The following is a 17,000-nucleotide window of genomic DNA, read 5'->3' as shown; positions in this document are numbered from 1 at the left end:
GGTGGTATATTTGTTTCCTTGGGATCTTATGATGTAGTACCTACGACAAACTGGATGGCCTTTAGACAAGGGATATTTAATCTTTCTTAGTCTTTAGGCCAGAAGTCTGAAAGCAGAATGTCAGCAGCGTTGGTTCTTTGGAAAGGAGAACCTGATCCAGGCCTTTCCTCTGGCTCCTGATGAAGGCCAGCAATGTTTGGTGTTCCTTGGCTTGTGGACACATGGGTCCAGACTCTGTGTCTATCTTCACACTGCCTTCCCTCTCTGCTTGCGCCTCCTCATGGGATTGGAGTCCGTTTTAACAGCCACATCTTTACTTGATTAACTCCCCCAAAGAAGCCCATCTTCATTTAAAGTCATATTCAAACATTAGGACTTCAACTTATCTTCTGCGGGGACACATTCAGCCTGTGATAGGTGGTGAACAGCACACGGCTGCTGATTCACATCTTAATTAAAAGTGATGAGAACGTTGGGGTCACCCCATGTGGAATCAGAGATGAACAAGACAGAAGAGGTGGCTCAAGAGCTTAGTTTTTACCCTTCATTGTAAATTGCAGGGAGAATACCATTATTGCCGTCACCTAGAAGAATGTAGAATTTTCCCTTCTCAACTGTTTTTTAAGGACATGGAACAATGAACCAGAAAATGTTGCACATTCTGTACCCTTCTTCTATTTTCAATTTATAAATGCTGTATTCAAAATACCGGAACAGTGTGGCTTGTGGTTACTAACAAAATTAAAAATAAAAGCACAAAGCTCCATAGCATCCGTGTCACCCTGGTGAGGGAAATGTAGCCTGGTGCCCTGGATCAGAGATGGACTATCTGGTGAATTCTCACCCCTTTCTGCAGGGGTCTGGATTTGAAAATCACTACCAGATGGCTATAATTCTGTCCTATTTTGAAACAGATGACTTAGACTGCTAAACTATCATGGGGCTAAGATTTATTTTCCCCTACTTGGTCTAACTTACAGAGACCCAATTTGCAAAGTAGAGAAACAGAGCATAGTTTTTTTTTTTGGTTTTGTTTTTTGGTGACCTCACTCCACCTCTGCCAGTAAAAAACCTACCAGTACCGCAGAATTTGTGCACCTGAATCGGTCCATACGACACCATCTCCAGTATTCCAATGTTCCTTTCTGATATTTCTCAGCACTATTTTTTTTGTCTTTGAAACTCTTCAGTGACGCTTATTTCAAGTCTGTCTTATTTATGAGTCTCTTCTCCTCTCCTAAAGCACAAACTCCGAAATCTTAGTCTTATGACTCAAGGTATTGAGGAAGAAGTAAATGGAGAGTGGAAAGAGTGAAATTTGAGATACCGGAAAGCAGAAGCACAGGTGTGAATCCTTTAGGAACCAGGAAGGCTACAATAAAGGGGCAAATTGGAATGTTCTCTGCTTTACATAGAAACACCAAGCAATCTAGGAATTTTATTTTAGTTTTTCTGAAGTCCCCTAAGCCTGTTAGGGGATCTTTTGAAATTTCAACTTCAGATTTTTTTTTTCTTTTTGTACTAAGGATTGAACCCAGGGGCACTTTATCACTGAGCCACATCCCCAGCCTTTTTTTTTTTTTTTTTTAATGTAGATACAGGGCTTCACTAAGTTGCTGAGGCTGGCTTTGAATTCACAATCCTCCTGCCAGCCGTTGGGATTACAGGCATGTGCCACTGTGCCTGGACCCATCAAATCATTATGAATGCACCTAGGGATAACGCTGTCCAAAGCTTTTGGCATAAGCAAATCACTTAATCCTTAGACTTCCAATCTATGTGAGGCATTAATAATAGCATTCATTTCATATGACTGTTATGGAACTCAAATTAGCAATGGAGATGAAGCCCTTTTAGCACACAGCCAGCCTGTCACAGTGCTGCCTAAACTTCCCAAACTTATCTGTTGGGAATTGTGATAGAGTAGATTTAGGTTCCATCTCAGGAATCTGTATATTGATGAAGCCCAGCTAAGAAATTCTTATTTTCAGGGAAATTTGGGGAACAATTCTCTGATAAGAATAATAGCTCAATAAAGAATAGCCATTTTTTATATTACTTTTATCATCAACCTCATCATCACTAGAAACCGCCTGAAGATAATGTCGCAAGAAGAATTCAGCAGAATTGGCAGATGCCCGTGCTATAATTCAATCTTGTTAATTCGACTGTGGTCAGATGTGAAGCCAGTTCTACTCTACGGAACCCTAGACTTCTAACCAACTCAGATTTGCTTCAGGCTTGAAGCTCAGGACAGTTATTTCCACTTAAGTCTTACGTAGGTGAAGAGGAACTTCTATTAGAATAAGAACTGGTGTCTTAATACATTTGGTGGCTATAAATCGAATCCCAAATTCATTTCCATTTTTACCCTCGTGATGAATGATTCTGTCACATGTTAATCACTACATTTTTTGACTGATGTCATCCTGAGAAGTAAAGACCCACGGTGACATTGCCTTACAGGGGCAATAAAAACCTTGATGGCTTTCATGTAGGGGTCTGTGCCCCTTTTAACTGCTCTGATTATTTATCCCTTCTTCTGAGCTATCCCAAGACAACACATTGCTTCAATTCCTCTCTGGTTTTGCCTACTTCAATTGTTCTCAAAACTCTGAACCATCAAACTGTTGCTCCCAGTGAAGTTGGCCGACCCCATCAGTGCCCTGGAATCTGAACTCCTAGATCAGTATCCCACCATGGAAAAGTAGCAGAATCTACGTGGCAGGCAAAGTTCTCTCTTCAGCCAGCTGACCATGCGTGGTGGCCCTTCAAATCTGTGTGCACATACTAATTTCTCTGTAATCTTCATTCTATCTTCCATTGAGTACTCAGGCACCATTCTACAAGCAAGAAATATCACCCATGGCTTCCTTATCACCCTGATCAAAGGATCCACTTTCAAGGTGCTGTGTCCAAAGTCACATGATCATCACTGGGTCCAGAATTCCATCTGAAAAAAAAAAAAAAGAAAACAGGATCTGAACCATCACATTCAACAGCTCTGGGGCAAAACGCTGCGGTGCATCCTCTGAGCACATATAAATGAGAAACATAGATAAGCATGATTTCACTCTCACTTATTATTTTTTCTATCAAAAATAGAACTTTCAAGTTTATTTAAACAGCAAGCATAACACTACAGTTGCCATGGCTTCCCACTTTAAAAGATTTAGAGCAAAAAATATAAAAATCTAAGCTCCTTGATACAAATAAGCATCGTCTCTCCTGATTCCAATGATAAGACATCTTAGCTCTTTCCTTTGGTTCTTTTTTCTGGTTATAAAACAAGAGCTTTTTTTTTTTGCCTGCTGTATCATTTATGGAACTTTTTAAATGCTTTTTTGCTCTTCAGATTTCTTTTCCTGCAGAGAAATTTATGGTATTACCTTTCTTTAAAGTATCAGAAAAGGACTTACAGATACTTTCTACTACTTTGTGTTCATATCTTCTTAAATATGGAGTACCCTGTGAATTTTCCTTCCATAAGAAGAAAAGTCATTGGAGCACACTCCTGTGCCTGATTGTTCCATGTGCCTCGTTATTTTCCTTTCTTTAGAATGCTCTCCTCGCTGGTAGTCCGGCTGGTCCTCCTTAGGTCTCTCTGCCGTGTGAGCTGTACAGCATGCACATTTCCCATTACCTGTTTCCCACGGCACTGACCAGGGTGCCCAGTGGGCTGCTGAACCACCGTGGCAAGGCCCCTATCTTCTGGGGGAAGCCCCAAGTGTTTCACACCATTCATTAGTTCATCAGTCATAGGGGTATTTTTAGATGCTCTTGAACAGATTGAGGACGTTCTCTTCTCTTCCTAGTTTGCTGAGACTTGATGTCATGAGTGGATGTTGAATTTGGTCAAAGGATGCTTCTGCATCCATCGATATCATCATGTGGCTTTGGGTTTCCTTCTTGAGACTGCTCTTTTGGTGGATTACATTAATGGACTCTGGAATACTGAACTGGACTTACATAAGATAGACTCTTAAGTTAGACTTAAGGGGCTGGGGATGTGGCTCAAGTGGTAGCGCGCTCGCTTGGCATGCGTGGGGTGCTGGGTTTGATCCTCAGCACTACATACAAATAAAAAATAAAGATGTTGTGTCCATGGAAAACTGAAAAATAAATATTTAAAAATTCTCTCTCTCTCTAAAAAAATGATAGACTTAAGATAGACTACATAGTTGTGTGTGTGTGTGTGTTTTACAAATTGTTGGATACATTTTTTTTTTAATTAATGCATGTGAGGGAAATTAGACTGCAGTTTTTCTCCTTCGCTTTCTGCTTAGCTCTTTTATTCCTGAAATGATGACTTCTTATGTTGATTTAAGAAGGGTTTCCTCTTCTTTCACTTTTTTTGGAAAAGATATGGTAGAATTGATTTTACTACTTTGAAGAAGGATTGATAGAATTTTCCAGTGAGATCATCTGAGTCTGGAGAATTTTTCACAAAAGATTTTTTTTAATTATTTCTTACATATATGACAATAGTGGAGTGCATTACATTCTTAATTATCCGTTCACAGAGCAATTTTTCGTAACTCTGTGTATAAAGTATGTTCACGCCAAATTATGCCATTATATATGAGCTCTCTCTTTTTTTGCATTACAATTCTTAATACACCTTTATGCCACAATTCATCATATCTCTGTGTATAAGGTACGTTGACACCAAATTCACATCTTCGTACATGGGTTTTGTATAAAAATGACCATCACCTTCCACCATCCTTGCTATTCCCCTTCCCCCTCCCTTTCCCTCCCACCCCTCTTCCCAATCTAGAGGTAATGACCACAAGATTTATTTTTATTTGTTTTTTTCAGTTATACATAACAGTAGTCCATTCTGACATAGTTATACAAACATTGATCATGTTATTCTAATTAGGATCCTAGTCTTGTGGATGTAGTGATGTTGAGATTCTCTGTGGTATATTCATGTAGGTGTATGACAGGAAAGTTGCGTCCCATTCATTCCACTGTCTTTCCTATTCCTATGCCCTCTCCCTTCCCTTCATTCCCCTTTGTCTAATCCATTGAACTTCTCTTCTCCCCTTCCCCCACTTGTTGTGTTAGCATCCACACATTAGAGAGACCATTTAACCTTTTGTTTTTTGGGATCGGTTTATTTTACTTAGCATTACTCTCTCCAAATCCCTTCATTTACCGGCAAATATCATAAAGTCATTCTTCTTTATGACTGAGTAATATTTCAGTGTGTGTGTGTGTGTGTGTGTGTGTGTGTATATGTGTGTGTGTGTGTGTGTGTGTGTGTGTGTTCTAGTTGTCTGTCACATTTTGAATGAGTTTAAGTAAGGTGTGCTTTTCAAAGAATTTGTCCATTTACCTAACTTATCAAAAATATTCATAGATAATTGTTCACAGTGTTCCTTTATCATTGGTTAATGTCAGGGGGGACAGTAGTGGTGCCCTCTGTTTCATTCCTGATATTGGTAATCGTTTCCTCTTCTATTTTCTCTGTCAATCTTGCTGAGAATTTATTGAAATTATTGGCCTTTTTAAAGAGCCAGCTTTCAGTTTCTTTGATTATTTTTTCTATCGTTTCTCTGTTTTATTTATTTATTTTTTTGCTTTGAGGCTATTCTTCTTAAGGTATAAGTTTATATAATGTATATGAGACATCTCTTCTATGTTAGGCATCTAGCATATAAATTTCTCTCTACACACGACTTTACATCTCACAAAATTTGATTCGTTTCATGTTCATTTTTGTTTAGTTGAAACTATTCTCTAACTTACTCTGGGACTTCCTCTTTGATTAATAAAATACTTAGAAGGATGTTGTTGAATTTCCAAGTGTTTAGAGATTTTCTTTTATTGTCCTGTTATCCCGTTATCAATTTTTATCTTATTTACGTTATGGATCTGCCTTTTGCATAATTTAAATTTTATTGTGTTTGTTTTGTGGCCTTTGGGAGGCTCTGCCTTGTGGACTTTTCCATATACTTTAAAGGGAATGTATATCCTCCTGCTGTAGGTAGAAAACCCATAAAGTCGTCCAGATCCAGTTGGTTGATGGTGTTCAATCCTGTCTCCTTGCTGATTTTTGGTCAGTTTTGTGTATTACCGAGAGAGAAGCACTGGGCAGCCACATGTAACTGGAGAGTTATGAGAATTTCTCTCTCCGCATCTATCAGTTTTTGTGTCATGTCTTTTAAAGCTCTATCATTAGGTTCATGCACATTAAAGATGGTTATAACTGTGAGGTGCCGTGCTACCGGCCTGTAATCTCAGACACTTGGGAGGCGGAGGCAGAAGGATCACAAGTTCAAGGCCAGTCTGGGCAATTTAGTAAGACACGGTCTCAAAATAAAAAGAGCTGGGAATGGAGCTCAGTGATAGAGAGTAGTCCTTGGTTTCAATCTCTAGTACTGCAAAAATCAATCAATAAATAATAAAATCCACTTCGTCTGCTAACATAACCACTCTCAATTTTTTTGGACCAGTGTTTCCATGGCATATCTTTTCTATTAGGCTTAATTTACTTATATGATTACACTGAGAATGAGTTTCTTCTAAATAATATATCATTGAGTCATTTAAAACATGCACTCTGACAATTCCTATTTTTTAGTTGATGTATTTCAATAATTAATATTTAGTGTAATTCTTTGTATGTTTGGGTTTAGGTCTGTTATTTTATTGTTTATCTGTTTCTTTTTTTCTGTCTTCTTTTTTTAATTAAATAATGCTTGACATTTTGACTTATTTAGTATATTTTTCACTTTTCCTATTCTCTTTTTAAAATGCGTCTCTCTATATGTCTGTATATATACACATATACATACGTACATACATATATATGGATGTGATTATCACGTACTTAACTTTTTTCTGTCTAGTTTTATGGTGGAATGACAAAAATTCAGTACCTTTATATTGTAATTGTCTTGTGTATTACATCCATAGACCTTGAATACTTCACCAGAAAATATATATTATTTTGTTTTAGTCATCAAATATATTTCAACAACTCAAGAGCAAAATAATCTATTATACTTATCCAGACATTTAATATTGTTGTTGCTCTTGCTTTAATCCTGATATTCTAAAATTTTCTTTGTAGTATTCCTTTCCTTCAGTTGAAATGGCTTAATTAAGGGATTCATTGAGAGCAGATCTCCTGACATCTTTCTTAACTTTTCTATACATGAGAATGCTTTCGTTCTACCTTCATTCTTAGAAAGAATATTTTTTTCTGGATCTAGACATCTCGGATGATCTTTTCTCTCAGGACTTTCAAAATGTTCACTGCCTCCTGGGCTTCATAATTTCCGAAAATAAATCTACCCCCGTTTGAATCATTGTTCCACTAGGAGTTAGTTACATGTTCTTTTCCTTTGTCTCCTTTCAAGATTTTGTCCTTGTTTGATTGATTCACATCTAATCTCACACAATTTGATTGTGATATTTGGGGGTATGCATTTCTTTAATTAATCCTGTTTGGGATCTGAACTTCTCGAATGTCTAGGTGTACATCTTTTCCAAAATTTTGGATGTTTTCAGCTATTGATTCTTTACACTTTTTTTCTACATCATCCTGGTTTTTCCTTCCCCTCTAGGATTCCAATGATATGAATGATCTCTTATTATCATCCCATGGGTCCTGAGAGGCTGCTCTCTCTTTTCAAACTTCTTTTCTCTCTTCTGCTTGAGTTGGATAATTTCTGACCCACCCCTGGACATTGTGTTAGTCAACTTTTCATTACTGTGACCAAAATACCTGACAAGAACAATTTAGAGGAGGAAAAGTTGATTTGGGTTCATGGTTTCAGAGCTTCAGTCCCTGGCTGACCGCATCCCTTGCTATGGACCCATCGTGAGGTAGAAATCATGGTGGAAAGATGTGCCAGGGGACCAGTGCTCCACTCATGGGAAGAGCAACAGGGGGAAAGGAGATGCAGAGAAGATGCACCCTCCCCGGGCACTCCCCAGTGACCCACCTCCTCTGGCTATGCCTGACCTACCTACTATTACCACCTAGTTAGTCCACTCAAATGAGGATGGACTGATCAGGTGATAGCTCTCATAATCTAATCATGTCACCCCTCCTACACAATATTCCTGAATTAACATGGGAGCTTTGGCAGGACAACCCATATCCAAACCATTACAGATACCTATATATTTCATGCAATTCTGATAAGAATCTTAGCTGCTAGGCAAGCTGATTTTAAAATTTGGATAAAAAGTCAAAGGCAAAGGAACTAGAATAACCAAACAATATTGGAAAAAGTAAAGTTGAAGGAATCACATCTAATCTCAAAATTTTTATTATAAATTTATAATAATTGTCAATACCTTCGTGTTGAAGAAAATATAGACACATAATCAATTAAGAGCCAAGAAGAAAATCTATAACAATGGGAGAAATTAAAATTTGACAAATCTCTGAAGCCATTTCAATGGAGAAAGGGCAGTTGAAAACAAAGCTTTACCTAAAACTCAGATCTTACACAAAAATTAATGGAAAATTCATCATAAATCTAAATGTAAGCTAGAAAAGTTTTAGAAGAAAACAGAAAAAAAATCTTTATGACCTTTGGTTAGATGAAGAATTCTTGGATACAACAATAAAACCATCATCTGTAAAAAGTTAATATTGGAATCCGTGAAAATAAAACAATTACTTTGATAAAGACATTAAATGATGAAAAGACCAACAATAGACTTGAAGAAAATATTTTAAACAGTATATCAGAAAAATTATTTTAATTCTAAGTAAATAAAGAACTCTCAAAATCTACTAGGGCTAGGGGTGTAGCTCAGGGGTAGAATATGTGCTTAGTATGGATAAGGCCCTGGGTTCCATCCCCAGCACCAAAAATAAAATAACAAAATAATTTAAAAACCTAAGTAATAAGTAAACATGCAATATAAATTAAAAAATGGGCAGAATATTTGAATAGACATTTTTACAAAAGGAAATACACAGAAGGGAGAAATAAGTGACCTGAAAAGGTATTCGACATCATTAATCACTGGGAAATTCCAATTTGAAACGAAGTTTTTTGGATATAGGTGCTACACCATATTGGAATTTTACTTATCGAAAGAATCATTATTATCGAAAAGTATTGAAATATTGAATTTAAGTATTAACTAGTATCTTAAAATAGCAATCAGTGCAATCGGCTGAATAATGTCCCCTAAAAGATATCCATGTCCTAGTTCCTAGAACCTGTGAATGTTATGTTATATAGCAAGAAATAATTTTGCAATTGTGCTCAAGTAAGAATTTTGAGATGGGGTGATTAACCTGGATTGTCTAGCGGGACCCTAGATGTCATCATGCGTCTCCTTATGAAAGGAAGATGGAGGGAGACTAAACACACTGAGATGACAATGTGAGGACAGAGAGGAGACAGGGGTGATGTGGCCACAAGTCATGAAAGGCTAGTAGCCACTAGATGAAGAATTGAGGCTCCCTAGATCCTCTGGGAGGATCTCAGTTTTGTGATGCTGGTTTCAAACTTCTGACCTTCCGCACTATCAGGGAATAGATATGCGTTGCTTAAAGACTCTAAATGTTGTGGTATATTTTTGTTACAGCAGCCACAAGAAACTTATACGTATGCTAATATGATTTACAAATGTTGGTCAGGGATTTCGCCTTCTGTGGGAGGTATTTTTTGTTTGTTTTTTTCCCATACAGGGATGCACTAAAGGCAGGCTCTGTCTCTGCCTTGCTGGGTCTGTAAGCATGGCCTCTTTGGGACAGAACACCTCCAGAGACTGCAGGACTTCTAGTTCTACCTGTCTTGTCTCCCCAATGTGGAAAGATGTTCCTCCTTTTCCCACCCTGGTGTTAGAATCTCACCCGGGGCCCCTGAGGTTTGCATTTAGACCTGGGCTTTCTAGTTACTCTTACCACATGGATATTAATTAATTAACTAATTAATTAATTTCTTTTTGGGCACCTGGAAATATCCTCTTTTTTCTTATGAGTTTGTTCACATATCAAATATTTTTTTTAAAAAAATATTTTATGAATTGTGTCTGTTGTGTCAATTTGTAAAGGAAGAGCATTCATATCTGTCTGGATGTCTAAGTCACTCCAAGTTCCATTGTTCCCAGACATGTTTTTAACATTGCATTTGTGACACTGATCTCCCAGTTTATGGGTCTGTCACCTTTCATAAACTTCTCTGGAGTTGATAACAACGGCTTATCTTGCTTCTTGCTTAGTATTAGTGGTGTCTAATGCTACAAATACATTAAGGTGCTCATTAAATCGCTGAATGGGAGAGAGGGACATTAGCAGTGAAATGTGGGTATTTTCTGTGTGATTTGTAGCCATGTGCATGAAGGGATGTACTTGTTCATTTAATAGGAGATCAAGTCAGATCAGACCACCTACTTTTGAAGTACGTGCAACCCACACCTGACCATGTTGCTTATCAAGTGTAACAGGTTAAAGCACTGCAAGGTGCCAAACATAAATCCTCCAAGGACTCCATTGTTTCAAGTTCATTTGCAGCTGAGGTTAGCCACACCTCCTTGGGCTGATCTTAAAATAATTCTTCACTCAAAAAGTCACAGTATCCCAGCACCGAACAATAACATAAGAGAGACCCAGCCTGGAGCAACTGTTTGTTTTTATAGGAGCAGAATCAACTCTTTTTTAATGAACACCAAGCTCTCTGTTGGTTTGAGGGTATTATTCAGTGGTTTTCTGAATCTCTCAAAGCTTATCTTATGAAATTTGAGCAAAACCTGATCCTCCCCCCTCCTGTGCCTGGACACTTTTTCCGTGTTGCTCTTCACCAACTCAGACCACAGACAGACAGACGGGCCTTAATGACCAGTGATCTTCAAATTCCTCTCACTTGCTTTGCAACCCAGCAGTGAAATCGCTTTGACTCCGCAGAGCCTCTGTGTGTGTGTTGCAAACTACACAGCTCTCGAAGGCACCGCCCCTTGCCTGCTGGATCTTGAATTCTAAGGAGTTACAGGCTAAGCAAACTTAATCTGAAAATCTGAAATGCAAAATTCTCCAAAACCCAAAACGTTTTTCATGCTGACACGATGCCACAAGCGGAAAGTTCCACACTTAACCTCATGTGCTAGGTCACAGTCCAAACGCAGGCAACGCTAAAAAAAAAAAAAATTGTCTAAAACTACCTTTCGGCTGTGTATATAAGATATATATGAAACATAAATGAATTTTGTGTTTAGATTTGGGTCTTGGCCCTAGGATAGATCATGATGTTTATGCAAATATTTCAAAATCTGAAAATAATCTAAAAACACTTCTTGTTCCCGAGCATTTCAGATAAGGGAGACTCAACCTGTAATACCACCCGAGGCGCAGCAGGGCCTGCAGATCCTTGCTCTGTTTATTGAAGTGTGGCAGACATTTAATCACTTTCTCTAGGTTAAGGAGGATAAGGCAGAGAAGGGAGACAGAAGAGCAGGTGTCTGAAAACCCCAGAGGACTTCCAGGGTGAGTGGGCCCTAAACTGCCATCCCGGGTGGGTATAAGTCTGTAACCTCCAAACTCAGCCTCTCCAAATGATCATGAAATGCTTCTTCCCCACCCAGGAAGCTGGCAAAAGAAGCCAACCCTATCACTAGCAGAGGACTTGGAAAAATACAAGAACCTTCTCCTGATGTCCACGTGGATTAGACACACCGTGGATCCTGCCCTAATATCTGGGGCCCACTCATCAGCTGAGCCAGAAATGATAGAGAAAAAGCAGAGAAAGAGAATAGGTTCCTCTCGGGTTGATTTCAATACACAAAACGGATGGTAATAAATACACAAGGAGAGATGGAATAGTCCTGCCTACCTAAGTGTGGAATGTTCTAGGCTTAAAGTCAAAACAGTTTCAGGGGTGTTCCTTTTCCTCCAAAGTTTCTACATCTCTCCTGAATACTAAGGTCATTGATAAAGAAAACAAAAACAAACCTGCTTCATGAGTGTCCCAAAGGGAAGGGACAATTTCTGTGCATAAGTAAGCTAACTCACTCACCCCGGGAACAGTTAAGTTTGGTGGCTCATGATTATGTGTCTGTCAGCCATGGACTGAATGTTGCAAAGATCTCTGTCATATTCTCTTTTTATGGCCCTAGAGCCTGGTAGAGTATGCTATTGTCTGAACATCCTCATCAAAACTTGTGTGGAAATTTAATCTCCATTGTGACATATTAAAAGGTTGGAAACAGATGAATCTGACTATAGTGTTTGGAGGTTTGGCCTGTGGCAAGTGGCTAGGATTAGGTGAGGTCATGAGGGTAGGACACCCATGAGTGCATTGGTGGCTTTGTAAGAAGAGAGACCTAAGCTTGTAAGCTTCCTTGTCTTGCCATGCCATGCCTGCTTTGCCTTGGAACTCTGCAAAGTCCCCATCAGCAAGAAATCCTCACCAGATGTGGCCCTGCACCTTGGACTTCCCAGCCTTCAGGACTGGAAGACATAGATTTTTTTTTTTCTTTCTAAATGACCCGCTTTGTGGTATTCAGTCAAAGCAACAGAAAATAAGAAGAGTTCTCTATCAAGAAGTGTGTGCTTAAACACTGCCTAAAACTCAGTTCTTTGGCGTTGAGTCTGGAATTCTAATAGGGCTTCCACGGAAGGAAGACTCCAAGTGCCATGTCAGGCTCCTCTACGGAGCACTTCACCCTGGAGTCCTGGGAGAGATGCTTTTCCTCCCTGCCTCTGGAAAAGCCCACTGAAGGACCAGGGCTCCCGCTCAATGGGAAGCATTTATTCACTTGACACATGAAAAATCAAGCACTTTGCTGAGCTAGGGGAGGTGATGGGCTGGAGCAGGTGCTCTGCTCAATTAGCCCTGGGCATCCCTGCCCTCCATACATCTCAGGGTTGGGCTTAGACTAAAAGGTAGATTTGCATATGAACCATTGCCCTCCCTTGGGGTGTACAGCCAGGAAGCGCTCTCTCTGCACAAGCAGGGAGGCATGATGCTCTTCTTGTGGGACTGAGTTAGTAATGGGGCTCTCCCTGACCCATCATCCCCACTTCCAGATACTCTGCAGGACCCTGTGGGTTCTTGGCTAATTCACAGAGGACTATTAACCACAAGTGGCATCATCCAGAAAGAAAAAAAAAATCAACTGCCTTAAACTGGTTAAAATAGACACAAATGTAAAAGCAAATGAAGCCCCACATAAGGCAGGCTTTACGTACAATTAGACTGAAAGCAAGAGATCAGGTTCTAATTCAAGAGATCCGGTTCTAATTCAGGCCCTGATGGTTGGATATGAGAATATAGCAAGTCACAAAAACTTCAATTGGGGGGGCCGGGGTTGTGGCTCAGTGGCAGAGCGCTTGCCTAGCACACGTGAGGCACTGGGTTTGAATCTCAGCACCACACAAAAATAAACGAAATGAAGATATTATGTCCATCTATAACTAAAAAATAAAAAGATATTTAAACATTTCATTGAACCTCAGTTTATTCATCAGTAAAATGAGAGTGAGAAAGGAGCACAGGGGTGGTAACAATTATTGATTAGAGTTGACAGACACAATACACGATGCCCAGTTACACTTGAACTTCAGATACATGTGTAATTTATTTTTAAATATGTCTCATGCCATGTTTGTCCCATGCAGTATTTCTACTTGCTACGCCTGGCAACCCTTGTGCTACCAACATTTACTTGCCACAAGACGAAGAATCTTTGTGAGCCGTGGTAGAGCATCGTATAGGATTTGGAGCTAGACTTCCCTGTTGTGTGCCAGGGGCTGGCAGCAGGGACTGTGCCTTAATTGTAACGCCGAAGTTCCCTTATATGGTGGGTGAAGAGTAGGTTGATTTAGGTTCAGTGATTAAATGATATTTAGTGTCATTTTTAGTAGACCAGTTAATGGAGAGGAGGCTAACTAATAAGAGACTGCAAAAAAAATTCCAGCAGCGACCGAAGCCTGAACTAGCTGCTCGGGGCTGCTCTCTGCTGACGGCAGATGCCCATGACCGAGCCTGCAGCACCACCCAGCCTGGCTGGAAAGCAGTCCAGACAATCAGCAGCAAAGTTGAACGAGCAAGCTGTCAGAGTAGAGGTGAGGACTTAGCAATGGAGTGAAGTTGTTCAATGACTGAAGTGACATTTTTGCCAAACTATAAAAATTATTTACATGTATTTGAAAATTAGGGGACATATAGGAAAGTATTAAGAAAGTTAAATTCATAACATCAAAGCCCAGAAATAACCAGCAGTTAATTCTGAACTTTTAATATTTTTGGCAAAAAAATATTTACTTCGGTAAATATATTTTAAAAATGAAATTAAATTAAAATCCATGTATAATTTTGCAACGAACTTTCTCAAATCAACATCTTACTGTGAGCATTACCCACGCTTTTACCTGCGTCTTATGTTTGTCTATTATCAACTTTTGAATGAGCCCTGACTTATTAAACCAAGCCCTATATATCTGTGATTTGTCTCATTTTTAGTTCCCTGCTGTTACAACTAAAGTTGTTGTAATCAAGTACACAAACCTGTATGTGCTTCTCTAATCATTTCTTCAGGGCACTACGGTGGAATTACCAAATGAAAGATTATGGACATGAACTTATAGTTTTATATGTATTAACATTTATTGAGCAATTACTAAATGCCATGCTGTATATTAATTTCTTCACATATACTAAATCGTTTCATCTCGTTAGTACTAAAGATCACTGTTGTTTTCCTTGTGTGAAGATGAAACGGCAGCATAGAAAACACATAAAGTTTCACAGCTAGAAAATGAAAGAGGAAGGTTATGTCACATCCTGGTGGGCTCCAGCCAAATTGTGTGATTACACTGTCCTGTAGCTTTACCATGTTTCTCTTCCGTTGATAGTGTATGAATTTTCATTGCATAAACTGAGGAACACAGAGAAGTATTGCATTTCTTTCTTTGGTATTTTGATAATGTATACATTGTTACATTTGTACTTTTGATAACTGTGGAGGTTGAATTTTTTCATATTTATTACGAATTTGCTTTCTTCTTTTTAATGAACTGATATTTCTTTTGTAACAGTGATTGTTTTTGATATATATGTGTATACAGGTATGTATGTATAATACATAAATATAATATATGTGTGTATATGTATATATACACACACACATATAACATACTTTCTATGTTGAGGATATTAGTCCTTTGTCCATCATAAATATATTATTCTCAATGTATCATTGTCCATTAATTCCATAGTCATTTTGGTGTCTTTAATATTTGTGGACCTTAACTGATTTTTTACTTTAAAGAAAAAAATTTTTCTTGTGTGTGTACTGAGGATTGAACTCAGGGGCACTGAACCACTGAGCCACATCTCCAGCCCTATTTTGTATTTTATTTAGAGACAGGGTCTCACTGAATTGCTTAGTGCCTTGCTTTTGCTGAAGTTGGCTTTGAACTCAAGATCCTCCTGCCTCAGCCTCCGAAGCCACTAGGATTACAGGCGTGTGCCACTGCACTTGGCTACTTTAAAGAAATTTTGAAGAAATATTTCAATTAACTTATTTTACTTTCAACTCTAACAATACTTATGTTTTCATTTAGCTCTGTTGTGATTTTATTTACCTTTACATTAAAATATTTGATCCATTTGGAATTTATTAGTGTTATTTTGTCTCTAGTGATATAATCGACTTTTAAAACAAGGAACCAATATTCCCAGTAACATTTTCTAAGGAGTGCAACATTTCTCCGGTTACTTGGGGGTTGACTTCCGTCACATGCACCCTAGTTACCGTCCCTCCTGCTCCATTGCTCCTCTCTGTCTAGGTCACCTGGCACATTGCCGTGGAACTCACCATTTCATGGACATTCCAACAGCATCTCCGTGACACTCTTCTTTTTAAATGCATTTGTCTATCCTCATTCTTTTATACTTTTGGATAATCTCCAGAAACACCTTTTCAAGTTACGAAATAATATCAGCAAGAATGTAATTGGAAATACCTTAAACATGACCGTTATTTAGGAAACCATTACATTTATAAAATAATACCTTCAATATGTTTTTCACTTTTGTGTTTTGGTTAATGTATCTTGATAACATTTTGTAGTATTTTTTTTTAACACAGACCCTAAATGTTTTTTTTTTTAAGTTTATTACCAGTTCTTCTGTATATTGTATTCGTTTGAATAAAAAAAAATCTATTTTTTTTAAAAAACAATGCGACGTGGTTTTATTAAATATCCAAGGGTTATCAAGGCTTCCTGTTGTTGGGGTGGGTGGTTCTTTTTTATTTTGCATTTAGACAACTTTCTGTGTGACTCACTAGCTTCAACAGATTTTTACTAGGTTTAATTGATTTTTCTAAGGGAGAAAAAAAATCATATGTTGGAAAATGAAATCTTTGTCCTTTTGCCACTCGCTACCCGTCTTTTACCAATTGTTTGTCTTATTTCACTAGCTAGAATTTCCCCCAAAATGCTGTAGAATTGTACTGATGGCAGGTATGTCCTTAAAATTCCTCCATTATTACTCTATTGCATATAATCTTCTATGGTTTAAAATAAACCCTTTTTTTTTCTCATCTCACAAACTACTTTTTTTTTTTTCCAATTAGCTAACGTTGGTATTTGATTTTATCGAATACATTTTTATTATGATGTTTCTATGCTCTTTTCTCGGGTCTGTTTAGGTACTATATTTTAATAGTAGATTTCTGAATATGAATGCATATTTTTGTTCTTCGGGGGGGGGGAAAAATGCAACTTGGCCATGGACTTGATCTTTTCACATAGTATCAGAGTCAACGTCCTAATGTTTTCTTTCGGATTATGCAAGCAGGAAAATAGCTTGCATTTTTCTTCACTTCTGCTAATGTCAGGCTTCAGAATCAGGGTTATGATAGCTTCATAAAACCAGTTAGGAAGCTTTGGATTTTCTTCCATCCTCCAGTTTATAGAGCAAAAGAATTATCTGTTCCTCAGACTTGGAAAAAAAAATTTGTTCATAAAAACATTTGCACCACAACCATTTTTGGAGGTAAGCCTTTGACAACAC

The 17,000-nt window shown here is 38.2% G+C and overlaps 1 long non-coding RNA gene across 1 annotated transcript in view; it reads left to right on the top strand.

Moving 5' to 3' along the window:
- Positions 1–16,871: 16,871 nt before the first annotated feature.
- The window catches only part of LOC308636607, a 36,003-nt gene continuing 35,874 nt past the window's right edge, over positions 16,872–17,000 (top strand). Inside the window, exon 1 of the long non-coding RNA XR_014019453.1 lies at positions 16,872–16,982. This is a non-coding gene — a long non-coding RNA (uncharacterized lncRNA). The remainder of the gene's footprint in view (positions 16,983–17,000) is intronic.

This window comes from Spermophilus citellus (assembly GCF_964194105.1).
Source record: "Spermophilus citellus genome assembly, chromosome: 17".
NCBI lineage: Eukaryota > Metazoa > Chordata > Mammalia > Rodentia > Sciuridae > Spermophilus > Spermophilus citellus.
This window is presented reverse-complemented; position numbering and strand designations above follow the sequence as displayed.